Here is a 13,870-nt window from a genome sequence, read left to right as displayed (position 1 = left end):
GGAAAAGTGCAGTACTAGGAACAGCGAAGATAATCTCAAGCTCCCAGGCCACTAGTAGAGGGCCTGAGCTCGATGAGACCAGCCACGGTGGAAGGTGAGGAACATATGATCAAAGGTTAGTCAGCTCTTGTCCTTTCCTAATCTGTGATCCATGTCATTTTATTGTTGTTTGTATGTGTCACTATGTAATTGTTGCCTCTTGGCCAGGACTCCTTTGAAGAAGGGGTTTTAAATCTCAGTGTTTTTTTCTTGGTTAAATACAAGTTTGCAAGGAGGGGATGTTGCCCAGGGAGTAAATCAGTGTAGGACCACAGTTTAGGACCACTGGTGTGAGGCTACTGTGTCCTAGATAAATTCCTTTTTGGATCAATAAAGTTTGTCTAACCCTAAGCCTACATTTACACCCCTTTGGCAGTCCTGGTTCTGGGACACATGATTTCCTTATAGGCCTATCCACAACCATGTGCTGACATATTGTACAGTATCAGGGGAAGAGCAAAATTAATGAATGCATAAAATTATATTGCTGTCACAAGCTTATGTTCTTTACTTATTTCTAGAATGGAGATACCAGGAAATGCAGTGTGACCAAAACAGTATATGAATCAGTATAAACCAAGAAGCAGGCGAACAAGAATGAATGAACTGGCTGTACTTGATTCTGCACATTTTTTCTGTCGATTGTATTGTGAGAGGCGACGAATGGTCTTCTTATTCATAATTAAATCAAATGACAGTAGTGAAGCCTGGCTGCTCCTTCTGGATGGTTGCAGCAGATGGTTGGCATTCACTCCACAGTGCACATTGTGGAAAAGAGAGGAGGGATTCTGGAAATTAGGAAGCCATTTTCAACCATTTGGAGTTGTCTCATGTTTCATTCATTCACAGTGATACAATTCTAAGCACGTCTACAGTGGGAAGAGGAGGCATACCTGTCATGATGTTCCAACACAGTACCACTCTTGTGCATTCATAGTACGCCGTGTACTTGAAGCATTGCTTTGTAAACATTAAAAGAGGGCAGCCAAGGTCGATGAAAAAGTGCTGGTTAATATTTGTGTTTTGATACTACACTTGCAAAAAGGGCAGATTCAATAACAATGCCATTTCACACATGGATAGAAATAATATCAAGAGAAAAACAATATGTGAAAATCCCATCTGGCCTATAGTAATTCCTGATAGCCCAAATGTAATCACAGACCTTCCATCAAATCTCCTGTTCTTGTCAGACTATAATATACAAGAGTGACATAAGATTATTAACCCCTATGTTTAAATAATGCAGGTTTGATGAAGCCTGACCTGTCTGTCTAACTGTCACCTCCTCTTGTAAAGGTCAGAGAGGATCTAGTGGTTCAGCGCACATGCAATGTCTGTGGGCCACTATCATACTTAGTGAATAACCTTACACATGGGTTTTCATGGTAAATTAGTTCACTTAATATGTTCAGAATGCAGGATGTCATTTACGTGTTGGTTGAAGTCATAACTTAACTTAATTACTCCAATGCTTCAGAAAGGGAGGTAAGGAAAAGCATCACCTGATTTGCTTGTAAAATAATAGAACGAACAAGATTAAAGGGCCCGTATTACATTATTTTCTGATCTGTTATAATGTGCTTTACCTACGTGGAGTTGTATTTTGTTTCATTCACACATTTTTTGCACACAAACCCTGCATATTTAGGCAGCATTCTTATCTTAAACAGCAAACATATTCTGAATACCTTGTGATGTCATGTGGTAATACAGGAAGTACTCCACTGTGTTTTTAACAACCAGTTCGCCGCAAAAGAAAGTCAGTTTTTGAGGGCGCTGAAAGAAGAAGAGAAGGGGAAAAGGAGCGAAGACAAACTGAGGTGATTCTTGGAGATTCCTTCCAGCGATGGTGTGTCTGAAGCAGACGAATGGATGTAAACGAGCGTGATTTCTAGAGTAAGGAGGCAGGAGGAGGTGTTTCTACCAAGGGAGCTGTGGAGGAGGAAGGCGGTGTCAGGCATGAACAACATTTGAAAAAGGACTGTCGCTCTATTTCACTTCACTTAAAAAATCCTCTATACAACCTTAAACTAAAGGTAAAAAGTAGCGGATAATTTGAGAACTGCCTCTTCATGACATCACAAAGTAGAACAGAGCATTTCATTGGGTTACTCAAACAACACACACCTCCAGGTAAGTTTTTGATGAGGTAACAACATTATAACATGGCTTAAAGCTCAAAAGAGTCAATTTTGAATAATATAGGACCTTTAAATTCCAGATACAGAAGATAAATACAGTGATCAGGTTGAGATATATTTCCTGTTGTATTTCCTTTGATAATGGAACAAAAATACGCAAAGGTTAAAATGCGTTTGCGTGAAGGTTAGGTGGTTTGATTCTAGCTCCAGTGCTATCATATCTTTTCACCCACCTTGCCTGGCATGTGTCTAGAGTTGTCAGATCAGTGGGGCCATATAGATAGTGAGATAGATAGATAGATACTTTATTGATCCCGAAGGAAATTCAAAGTTCAGCAGCAGCAAAGTAGAAACAAACATAGGCACAGATTGGTAGTCTCACTTGTACACTTGGCCCTACAGATCTGACCATTAGTGAGTGGGCTTGTAGTGAATCAATAATGCATGAACTTGCATTGACACAGGTTATACGCGTTTACATGTGTTTATTTATTTGTTTGTACGTTCTACATCTGCCATCTGCTAATACGCTGTGCTTTTAAACTGCGTACATCTTCACTAGAATAATCTGGATGTTTACAGCTCTGGAATTGCCCATCTCTACTGAAATAAAGGTAAAAGGTAGTTATCTTGAAAAAAAAAAAAAACACTACATGACATCACAAGGTGGAACAGAAGATTTTGAGCTTTGGAGATGTAGACAAACAACAACAAGAATCAATTTTGTGTAATAACCTTAAATATTGTTCACCCTACAAGTTCTGATCATCTGTCTGTTCAGCTAAAACATCTAAAACTAGAAAAATTTCCTTGATTTTAATACTGGGTTAATAGAAAACAGTAATAATTTGCTTGTTGTTGAGAAAAAGTAATGCTTTATTGTTGTACATTTACATAGCCTATTCTTTTTGTTTCCTTTCTGTGCCTATAATTTGACAGAACCAGTCCTTTCACTTGGGTATAGGCCAGTTATCCTCCACCTCTGGTTATCTGAAGATGTTTTTCACAAAGCTCTTTGGGCACAATTGTTGCTTTTCTCCCTGCAGCTGCTGAATTATTGAGCAGAGCTATCATTGCTCAAGCACAGCAAGTTTTACAGTACTATTAGGCCAGCCCTCGTTCTAATACGCCTCTCCATTAGACTGAGTAGCACCTGCATCCACGCAAACACACACAATCATATAATTCTTACAGCGTTGTCGTCTCCCACGGGACAGGGTTGTTTTTCAAAAGGTGGTCCGGTCTGCGCACATCAGAAAATGTGCTTACACTATGGCCCGGTGGACTCTTGCTGGCTCAACAGTATTAGCGCGTGTCTGTCCGGGGAGCGTCTCGGGACCGTCTCATGGGCCCTCAGATTAAAACCACCATCACACGGGACGCGTGGTGGTGGAGGCGCTGAAGGATGTAACGTGATTGGAACACAGGCATTTCCCATCACTTCTGTGTTTATGCATGCAGCCTGGTGACCCCTCCTATGTGCACAGTGGCCATCTTCTCCATCATCACAGGAAAGAGAGGAGAGCTATAAAAAAAAACCTGCTGCTCCTTTGGCCTTTGAGATCCCAAAAACATCCGTGTTTACTATTCTTGTGGCCCGGTGGTTTCACTATTAGTTAGGGAGGTGGTTGTGGATGGATTGCAAGCCTGTATTGGATCTGTTTACTGGCTGTGAGTAAAATACAACATGCTGAACAACACAAGGCCTCTATGTTTGAAGTAAAACGAAATACACATATACAAAACGTTACCAACTGCATGGCATTACTCATTTAAAACAAGTTATGCTTTAAACATCCTTACTGTTCTCCTTTGTACTGCAACCTACCAGTCACGACTTCCTCTTTTATATTAGGAGTAAAGTTAAATCAATGGCCTGGACCACCCACTATTGTTGTGAAAGCTGCTTATTTAACTATCTGTGAATGAGCGTTTTATTTTTCAATACAGTCTGACTTTAATTACAGATTTGTTGTGCTGCTCAAATAATGGTCTGTTGGATTGTTTGTTAAAGGGCACGTATTACGTTGTTTTCTGATCTATGTTATATGTTCTTGTTTACTCGTCAAAAACATCCCTGGAGTTGTGTTTTGCTGCATTCACACATGTTTAACACATAAATCATGTATATTTACTTCTTCTCTCAAACAGAAAACACTCTTTTTCACCTTTCAATGTCATGTGGTAATACAGGAAGTGCTCCACTGTGTTTTTAAACTTCATACACCTTCATTAGAATCATTTGGATAATTTCAGCCTTGTAATTGTCTATCTCTACTAAAAGGTGTTAACTTAAAACTATCGCTTTGTGACATCACAAGGTGGAACAGAGCATTTTGGGCTTTGGAGATGTACAAAGACTTATAATAAAGGGTTACTCAGACATATGTGAATGAAACAAAATGCACACTCTAGGTATGTTTTTGATGAGGTAACAACATTATAACATGGCTGTAAACTCACAAGAATCAATTTTGCATAATCTAGGGCATTCAGTAATTAAATAAAATATATTTTTTTCTTCATAAACAGTCAGCAAAGAAAGGAATATCCTTCTGAGACCCAGCCGATTCTTTTGTGTTCTTTATAATAGACAAAACTAGAAAAAATGATTTTAATACTGGGCTAATAGAAAACATAGCAATAATTTTCTTGTTGTGGAAAAAATGTAATGTTTTATTGTTGTACATTTACATAACCTATTCTTTTTGTTCCATTTCTGTTCCTATAATTTGGCAGAACCAATCCTTTCACTTGGGTATAGACCTAATTATCCTCCAGCTCTGGTTATCTGAAGATAATTTGCACAAAGCTCTTAATGGGGAGACTAGGTCCTCTGCCTAAATAGGGCTGGGAGATTATAGGGTACTATCATGTCCAAAATAAAAACGCAATAGGAGTTAGTTTGTGGTTGTACTATGATAACCAAAAAAATAAATAAATAAATAAAGAAACTAAAAGGGAATCTAAAATCTTTTTTGAGGCGACTGTACAGTAGAAGCTTGTCAGAGACGTTGGTAATCAAAAAAGATCATTTTGTTAGGTTGTTCACATGGATTTAACACCAAAATGTCCCCGATGTCCATTACATAGGGTTACAAAATTATCAATAAAAATAAAATGAACAAAATCTAGGTGTTAAGGTGTTCATTTACTTCCAAATAGATTAAAAAAATCACAAAAATATATATATTGCAATACACTTTTGTTCTTCTGGTCCCAGGAGGATATTAGCCTGATTCATCAGTCGGTTTCACTTCGTGGAAACCATCTGACTGAGCAGCATTAGAATTTGTTCGCTTGATGGTAGGAGAGTACTTTTTTTATTTAACCAGTTGCCGCTATTTGGTCGTGATGTCTGTAATGCACCAAATCCCTTAGGAAGAAGGGCAATAATGTCTTTCCCCTTGATAAAATTCACCAAACATTCTCTTTGTTATGGCTTTAAATCCTCAATCTTGGGAATCATTGCCAAAATAGAATGTATGGCTCTTCGCAATTGGCTGGTGCCCGAACTCGCACTTCCAGGGTTCTCTAGTGTATTCCTGACCTAGTCGCAGGAGAGAAATGAGATTGAGCAGAGGCACTACTGCACTTACTGCCCTGCTAGATAGTGACCTCCCTGAAGATGCAAACTCCAACCACAAGTGACCAGACAAGAGACATTTGTACTTTTACAACAACTATTCTAAGTCAAGAGCTTCATTCCAGACTAGTGAATTGTCCACGTGCCCACTAAATCGTCCCCATTACGAGACAGGGCCGCACCAGTTAAACTTCACAAAGTGACTGTTAGTCCCCACACCATCCCTCATGATTTCCGGCTGAATGTTGCTCAAATGAAGTGAAGTGATGCTGACAGACTCCTGCTGTGTCTAGTCTGTATTTATTAAAGCCTGACAGGGTGTAACCAGAGAAAAGTCACTGTGCTTGATGAAGACAAGTGACACAGGCATGGAAGCTAGTGCTAAATCCTGCTTATTTCAGCACCGTCACACATGGAGACCCTCAGATCTTCAAGTACCCCATTTCAGGCGTATCAGCGACCCCCTCCCACACACATTGCCCCTGTCAAAGTCATCTCTGCCACAACCTACACCCTGCCATTGCCCTGAACCCATGGAATAATCATCTCCCTATATGCATAAATATGTGTGCTTTCTTTTCTATGTATAATTCATCCATACACAAGGTTAGTCAAGCGACGAAAATACACCAGGTTGGCTTCACAGCACCTCACCATTCTTCCAACTTTACGCCCTTTCTTTTGATTGCGGTATTAAATGCCATACGTGACAAGGTGGCACTTTGCAATTTCAAACAGATGGAATACATTACATATATTTTAGGTCCAGGTTACACACTATAGTAACTGCACAGAGGCAAACGCGCAGTCTTATCTCATATATGTTCACAGCTAACAGTGTTTGCACCTATGAGCTTTTCATTAACAAGGCCGTACTCCTACCACCACGTTGAAACATCATTAAACACAGAATAGAAGAGTGAGACGTTGCGATGTAAATGTATGCAAATGAGCCAGAGTCCAGTCTACATGTTCTGTGCAGCATGGACGCATAGCTGCAAGAAAAAGAAGTTAACTCAGTGGTGCGGATTTGGCTGGCTGCTCTTGCGAGTTGAACCTAGAAATGAGTTTTTATCGGTAGATTCGCTAACAAAATCATTACGTCGCAGAGATCTCGATTCAGGCTTAATGTATGCACAATTAAGCCAGTCTCAACCAATTACGATCATCTAATTTAATCCAGGGATTCATTAATAGGTAAATGATTGAAATATTAATGGGGCACCGCTATACCAGTTTGATTCACAATTAAAGACACACTATATGTAACTTTCTGGTGGAGGAACCAACACCTGCTTGTGTCCATGGAGATATTTTTGCTTTATACCTTGAATATCTTTCATTTATTAATTTTCATCAAGCTACCCATACATACTTGAAGGTAGTAAACCCGCTACGAGATCTTATATAATACCCCTTTAAAGAGCCCATATTACGCTATTTTTTGATCTCTATAATAATGTTGTTTCCTTATCACAAACAGACCTGGACTTGTTTTGTTTCATTCACACATGTTTAACCCTCAGTACAGGACAATACAGGAAGTGCATTTTTAAGCGGCATACACCTTAATTTGAAAACTATCGCTTCATAACATCATAAGGTGGACCAGAGAGTTTTGGAGAGGTAGACAGACCAATAAACCAGGATTATTCAAACACGTGTGAATGAAACAACATGATTTAACGTTCACCGGAGTCACTTGCGTAATATAGGACCTTTAAAGTTCATATTTGGCTCCACAGTGAGATAAATTGTTAATAAGCTTGTATTTCTTCCCTTTGCTTTGCGTGTAGCATGGTCAAATAAAGAATAGTAAATCAAATATCTATAACATGCAGTATAGCCGCCAATAAAACAAAGCTGAGATTTGAGTACTGTGAATGACGCAGAGGTAACATGAGCAGGTGCTGCGATGTCCCCAGGCGTAGGTGCCAGGGTCAGACATGACGAAAGGGAAAACTTCAAAAAGCTCACATCTGTCATCTTGTCTACTGCTACTGTATCAGGAAACCCTCCACTGTCCTCAATCCAACATGTCCTACATATCAGGTCAGTAAGGCAACAATTTTCCATGCAAAAAGATATCTATGGCATGGATTAAAGCTTGATTTCAGAATTTATATTTTGCAGCTGATGCCATCAACATTACCTGGGGGTGTGATGCTAACTGTAGGCATGTTCTGTGTGAGGCTGAGGTTTTAACACAATTTAACCATAAAGAACAAAGTTAGCTGGAACCACAACAGGTAAGCTGATTTGTGTTGTTAAACAAGTCCCTCTCAAATAACATTACAGTCACAAGCCAACGTTTTTTCAGTTAGTCACTCACATCATCTTTGTCTGTTGAAAATCAAACACCTAAACTGGACCATGAACATTCATATTGATCACAGACCCTTGAAAATGTGCTGTTTAAATCAATTTTGTATTGTTTTTTGTTTGAGTTCTCAGACAATCTTAAAAAGTATTTAACTATGTTTGCTAATGTGTGCATTGTGTCTCCATGGTAACTCCTCATCATTTCACCGTTGGAGATACATGTAGAACACTCCCATGGTGATGTTTTTGATGTGAAATTATGATCCAGTTCCAAGTAGCTTATAAGATTTTTATTTGCTTTGAACTGTTAATTGTCATGGCAACAAAGCTAACGTTTCTCTGACCCCTTTGGTATCTCTCATATCCAGTTCAGCAGCAGAAACATCAGCTCCTTATCTTCTCCATAACCACAACACAACAACAGCACTATCTCCAGCTCAACAGCATCAACAGCAGGACATGTTCCTCCACACCCACCTCACTATCTCATCTCACCACCTGATTCAGAATTAGATTTTTTTATTTTTATTTTTTTTAACGATACCCCTAAACAAGAACAAAATAGACAAAATTAAAAGGAGACACACATTCTGCTGTTATAAGCTTTTAACCCTTGTGCCTTGACAAGGTACATTTATCATAACAACTTTGGCTGTGGTTGTTTAATTGCCATGAAAATTCACGCAGACGTGTGTTTTTACAGCCTTATAAGCATATGTGAGTTTCATCTCCATTTGTATACATTTGGGTATTTCTCTCTCAAAAACAAGGTGAAAATAATTTTCACAAATTATCCAAACTCATAGACCAGTCACACTGATAATAGCCAGAGCCTCAAACTAGTATCTAAAGTGTTCATTATTTATGGTAATGTATAAAATCAATATGCCAGTGGAAAGAGATCTCCTTCAGGAAAAAAAAAAAAAAGCTTATGGCATCTTAAAAATCGAAAAACACAACTTGTCCTGGACACTTCTAGTGTACACACATTTTGAACAAAGCATGAGGGTTAACCATGCCACAGTGTTGTTCCATCAGCACCAGCTTACTCAAAATTGTGTGACTGACTCATCCATCGTGTAATCTTGTATTGTTTTGCATCTGAGGCTTGAGTGTTCCGACAATTTCTGTTTTCACTACCCCCTACATCCTACCCCCACCCACAACCCTGTTCTTAGTTATTATTGAAAAAATGAAGACTCCAAATGATACATGTTGGCTTCTAAAATGTCACGTAGCCACTTTTCAAAAATAAAAACACATGACAATCTGCTGCTTGTTACAGTGAAGTTCTAAATGAGGCCCAGGAAGTCAATAGACCTATTTCTATTCCCTTAGATCAATATTGTGGTTTACAATGAATACAAATATAAAACAATTATCCAATAATGTAATGTTATAGTTTAAGTACCTGAAAAAACCTCAATATATAATCTTTAAAGGTCCCATATTATGCACAATTGACATTTGCGAGCTTTAAGCCCTGTTAATGTTGATAATGTTGTTACCTCATTAAAACATACCTGGAGTTATGCTGTGTTTCATTTACACATGTTTTGATGATGAGCCTATCTACATCTCTAAAGCTTTTCTTTCACCTTATAATGCCATGAAGCGATAGTTTTCAAGCTAACAACTACCGCTTACCTTTTGTTCAGTATAGATTGCCATTTCAAGGACTAAAATTGTCCACTTGATTCTAATGAACATGTATGGAGTTTAAAAACACACTGGAGCACTTCCTGTATTACATGATATCACAAGGTGGAACAGAAGAGAGAAGAATTCAGCCTGTTTGTGATGAGGTAACAGTATTATAACATAGATCAGAAAATAGTGTAAAATAGGCCCTTTAAGAATGAAATACTTGTCCCTGACTCAGCTTTCATTGGGATGAACATGTGCTGTTGTTGCTTTGGCGAGGTCCGGCCCGGGACATGAAGAGGATGTTTCCTGTTCTGTGTAGCGGTCCGCCTCTTCACATCCTCACACCCCCATCATCATCATCGACGAAAGCTCTCGAATCCTGACTGCTCTTCCCACACGCTCTGTAGCCTGCTGTGAGTAATGCTGCTGTCGGCGCTTCCTACTCCACTACTCCACTATCATGTCAGATTAGACACTGCCTATTTGAACACAGCGCTATCAGATTCATTGTCAACAAGCACAACAGACACAGATCACAGTGAAATGTTAAATATTTAAAGGTCTTAAATTACGCAAAACTGACTTGTGAGGTTTAAGTCATGTTATACCTAGAGCTTTTTGATGAGAAAACATATCATAGATTAAATAGCTCAATACGAACCCTTTAAAAGCTGTATAGGAAAGATAGACTGCATTTCTTCCATATTCATGTGATCATTATGCATGCGTTATTATGCATGTCTACGAACATACATATTACCTATCACTTCCACTTTAATTGCACATAGACATAAGAAAAGAGCCAACATCAATAACCCTGCAAGAGGCAAATATTCTCATTTTTTCAAATCATTTGCTTGAACGCACATATGAAGCTTCGAATTAATATATTTATGTGTCTAGAATACGCTATTATGACCGATTCGTTCATTAACGGGGTGTGTGAACACGTGGGGCCCCTCCTCTTCTGTAACTCCCCTGTGTCTCTTGAGAATTCCATTATAATCCCTATCAGCATCAAATTTATTAGATATCATGACTCAAATTGAAACATGTTGCACTTCAAAATAAATTGTGTTGCCGTGTTGTTGCCATGCTCATAAAGGGATGTTCAGTGAATGATTATTTTCTTCAGGGCTGTACGCAGTGACAGTTTAATGCAATCACAGAGCATGCAGGATTCATTTACCAACAAAAACAATAGTAATGTTATGATCACACAGGTGCCTGACCCTGACCATTCTCTGTGGAAAAAATACAGTTACCATCATGCAATTTGTGCTCTCTGTCAATCTCAGTTTCACATCTTGAAATATAGAGTGATATAGTTCGTCACCTGCTTGTTTCTATGGATATGTCATTGTTCCAATATTCCATAGTATGACTTTAAACAGCTCTACCTTATATTTATTTAAATTACAGGTGGTTTTAATACCTAGAAAAACAAGCATTCTGACTGTAAGTGGGGTTGCCTCTCCACAGATCCATCCTCTAATTTGGTCTGGTTTAGTCTACAGGAAGACAGAAAGGTCTAATACCACACTTGCCCTGTTTTCCGATTAAAAATAATTTCATTTGGAATAAAAAAATAATTCCACTTTAAAAAGACCATGTAAACACTTAATTCCTAATGATTATTCAGAATTAAACTTATTTAGAATTAAACTTAAATCCAAATTATGTGGTTGGTTTATTCCGATTTTAAAGCAAAATTAATTTATTATATCATGTAAACTGTTATTCGGCTTAAAAAATAATTCTGGTCATTCAGGCCATACTCGTTGACTTCTGACACAATGCAATATGGTGAAAAAAGTTTGGATCATGTGACACATTCCAGAAAAGCATGTGATGGACCCTCCACCAGAAAAGTTACACAATGCATCTTTAATACAGTTGTAGACATTTAGGAGTAATGTTTTTGTTATATATAGGCATATTTAAGTAATTTCCACTCTCAGACTGTCCTTACTGGAGCTGCAAGATACACGTATATGAGTAATAAAGTGTATGAAGTGTCTTACCCACAACACTTTTGGGTGAGGTTTGAACCTGTGACCCTCTGGTTGGTGGGTGGACCCTTAACCCATGGAGAACCAACTGTCACTGCACATAGATTCAGAGATAATGTTTTATAGATATGCCCCCTGAGCTTTTGCATATAAACTGCCATTACTTTCTTTTCAGGCTTAAATCATGTAAGAAAAAGCAGTCAAATTAAATCTGCATATATCTTCAGGAGGAATGCTAATTATAATGACAAATCTTTATATAAACTGGACAGAGCTAAGCAGGAATAACAACACGGCTTAGACATATTTCACTTAAAGCGGAGCTGATTGAATGTTCTGCTAAAGCAAGCCCTCGGTGACCTGAAGAAGACTATTCTGCTCATTTGTGTAAAAAAGTCATCAACATTCCATTTAAGGACCTGATTGGCTAATTAGAATACATGCATAATTGAACACACTGACCCCATCCCTTTGATCTGTCTTCATTAAATCAGTTCTGCCATTGTCTGCCGTTGTTTTGATTTCTGCTTACGAGGCAAATTTAAAGAATGCATTGACTGAGAAGTAGTTTTTGAAAGTAAAAAAAAAAACATCTTCACAGAGATTGTTGCAGATTTGAAAACCTTCTCTTAAATGCCATCACTTTTAACATATAAAAACAAGTCTGATTTATTATTTAATTATATTTATTCAGGCAACAACAAAAGCAACAACAATTTATAGTGATTTGCAGTAATGGGAAGAATACTTTTTGGATGTATACATTTACAGAGTACTGAATACCTGCATTAAAATGTATTTTGTAACATATTCTAATACATGGCCCAATCAGGGTACAGTATATTGAATACTCTGAATACTTTTATTTTGAGTTGCATTATATTATAGCGTAAAAAAAAAAAAAAAAGATGTCATAGGATTAAAAAAACTACTTTATTTTTGTTTCACTGTTTATTCTTCATCTATTTTTAATATTTTTCACTAATATTGCGCAGCTCGAAGAATACAGTTACACAAAATTAGTATTCAGAATATGTATTTTTAGTACATGCATTCAGTTGCTTCCCAACACTGATAGTATGCAATATGAAGTGGAGCTGAAGACTGGAGAGAGACATTCAGAGATTTGTCAGAGATGAGAATTTGGTAAGATTATGTAAATAAAAAAAAATATATATATATATATATATATATAAATATATATGTGTTTCTCACCTTCCACGGTGGTAGGTCTCTCTCACCCTCATTGAGCTCGGGTCCTCTACCAGAGGCCTGGGAGCTTGAGAGTTCTGCGCAGTATCTTTGCTGTTCCCAGTACTGCACTTTTCTGGACTGAGATGTCCGTTGTTTTTCCCGGTATCTGTTGTAAGCCACTCTTCCAGTTTGGGGGTTACAGCCCCGAGTGCTCCGATCACCACAGGCACCACTGATGCCTTTACTTTCCAGGCTCTCTCCAGCTCCTCCTTGAGCCCCTGGTATTTCTCTAGCTTCTCGTGTTCCTTTTTCCTGATATTACCATCGCTTGGTATTGCGATGTCAACCACCACGGCTCTGCTCTGTTTCTTATCCACCACCACTATGTCTGGTTGGTTCGCCATCACCATTCTGTCAGTCTGTATCTGGAAGTCCCACAGGATCTTGGCTCGGTCATTCTCCACAACCTTTGGAGGTGTTTCCCACCTTGATCCTGGGGTTTCCAGCCCGTACTCTGCACAGATGTTTCTGTACACTATGCCCGCCACTTGGTTATGTCGCTCCATGTATGCTTTCCCTGCCAGCATCTTACACCCTGCAGTTATGTGCTGGACTGTCTCAGGAGCCTCTTTGCACAGTCTACACCGTGGGTCTTGTCTGGTGTGGTAGATCTGGGCCTCTATTGCTCGAGTGCCCAGGGCCTGCTCCTGAGCAGCCAGGATCAGTGCCTCTGTGCTGTCCTTCAGACCAGCCCTCTCAAGCCATTGGTAGGATTTCTTGATATCAGCCACTTCAGTTATGTTCCGGTGGTACGCCCCATGTAGGGGTTTGTCCTGCCATGATGGTCCCTCCAGCACCTCTTCCTCTGGACCCCACTGTCTGAGACATTCTCTGAGCACCTCATCTGCCGGGGCCTTGTCCTTGAT

This window comes from Boleophthalmus pectinirostris, unplaced genomic scaffold (genome assembly GCF_026225935.1).
Source record: "Boleophthalmus pectinirostris isolate CB_2022bp ecotype Guang Dong unplaced genomic scaffold, ASM2622593v1 HiC_scaffold_1, whole genome shotgun sequence".
In the NCBI taxonomy this organism is placed as follows: Eukaryota; Metazoa; Chordata; class Actinopteri; order Gobiiformes; family Gobiidae; genus Boleophthalmus; species Boleophthalmus pectinirostris.
This window is presented reverse-complemented; position numbering follows the sequence as displayed.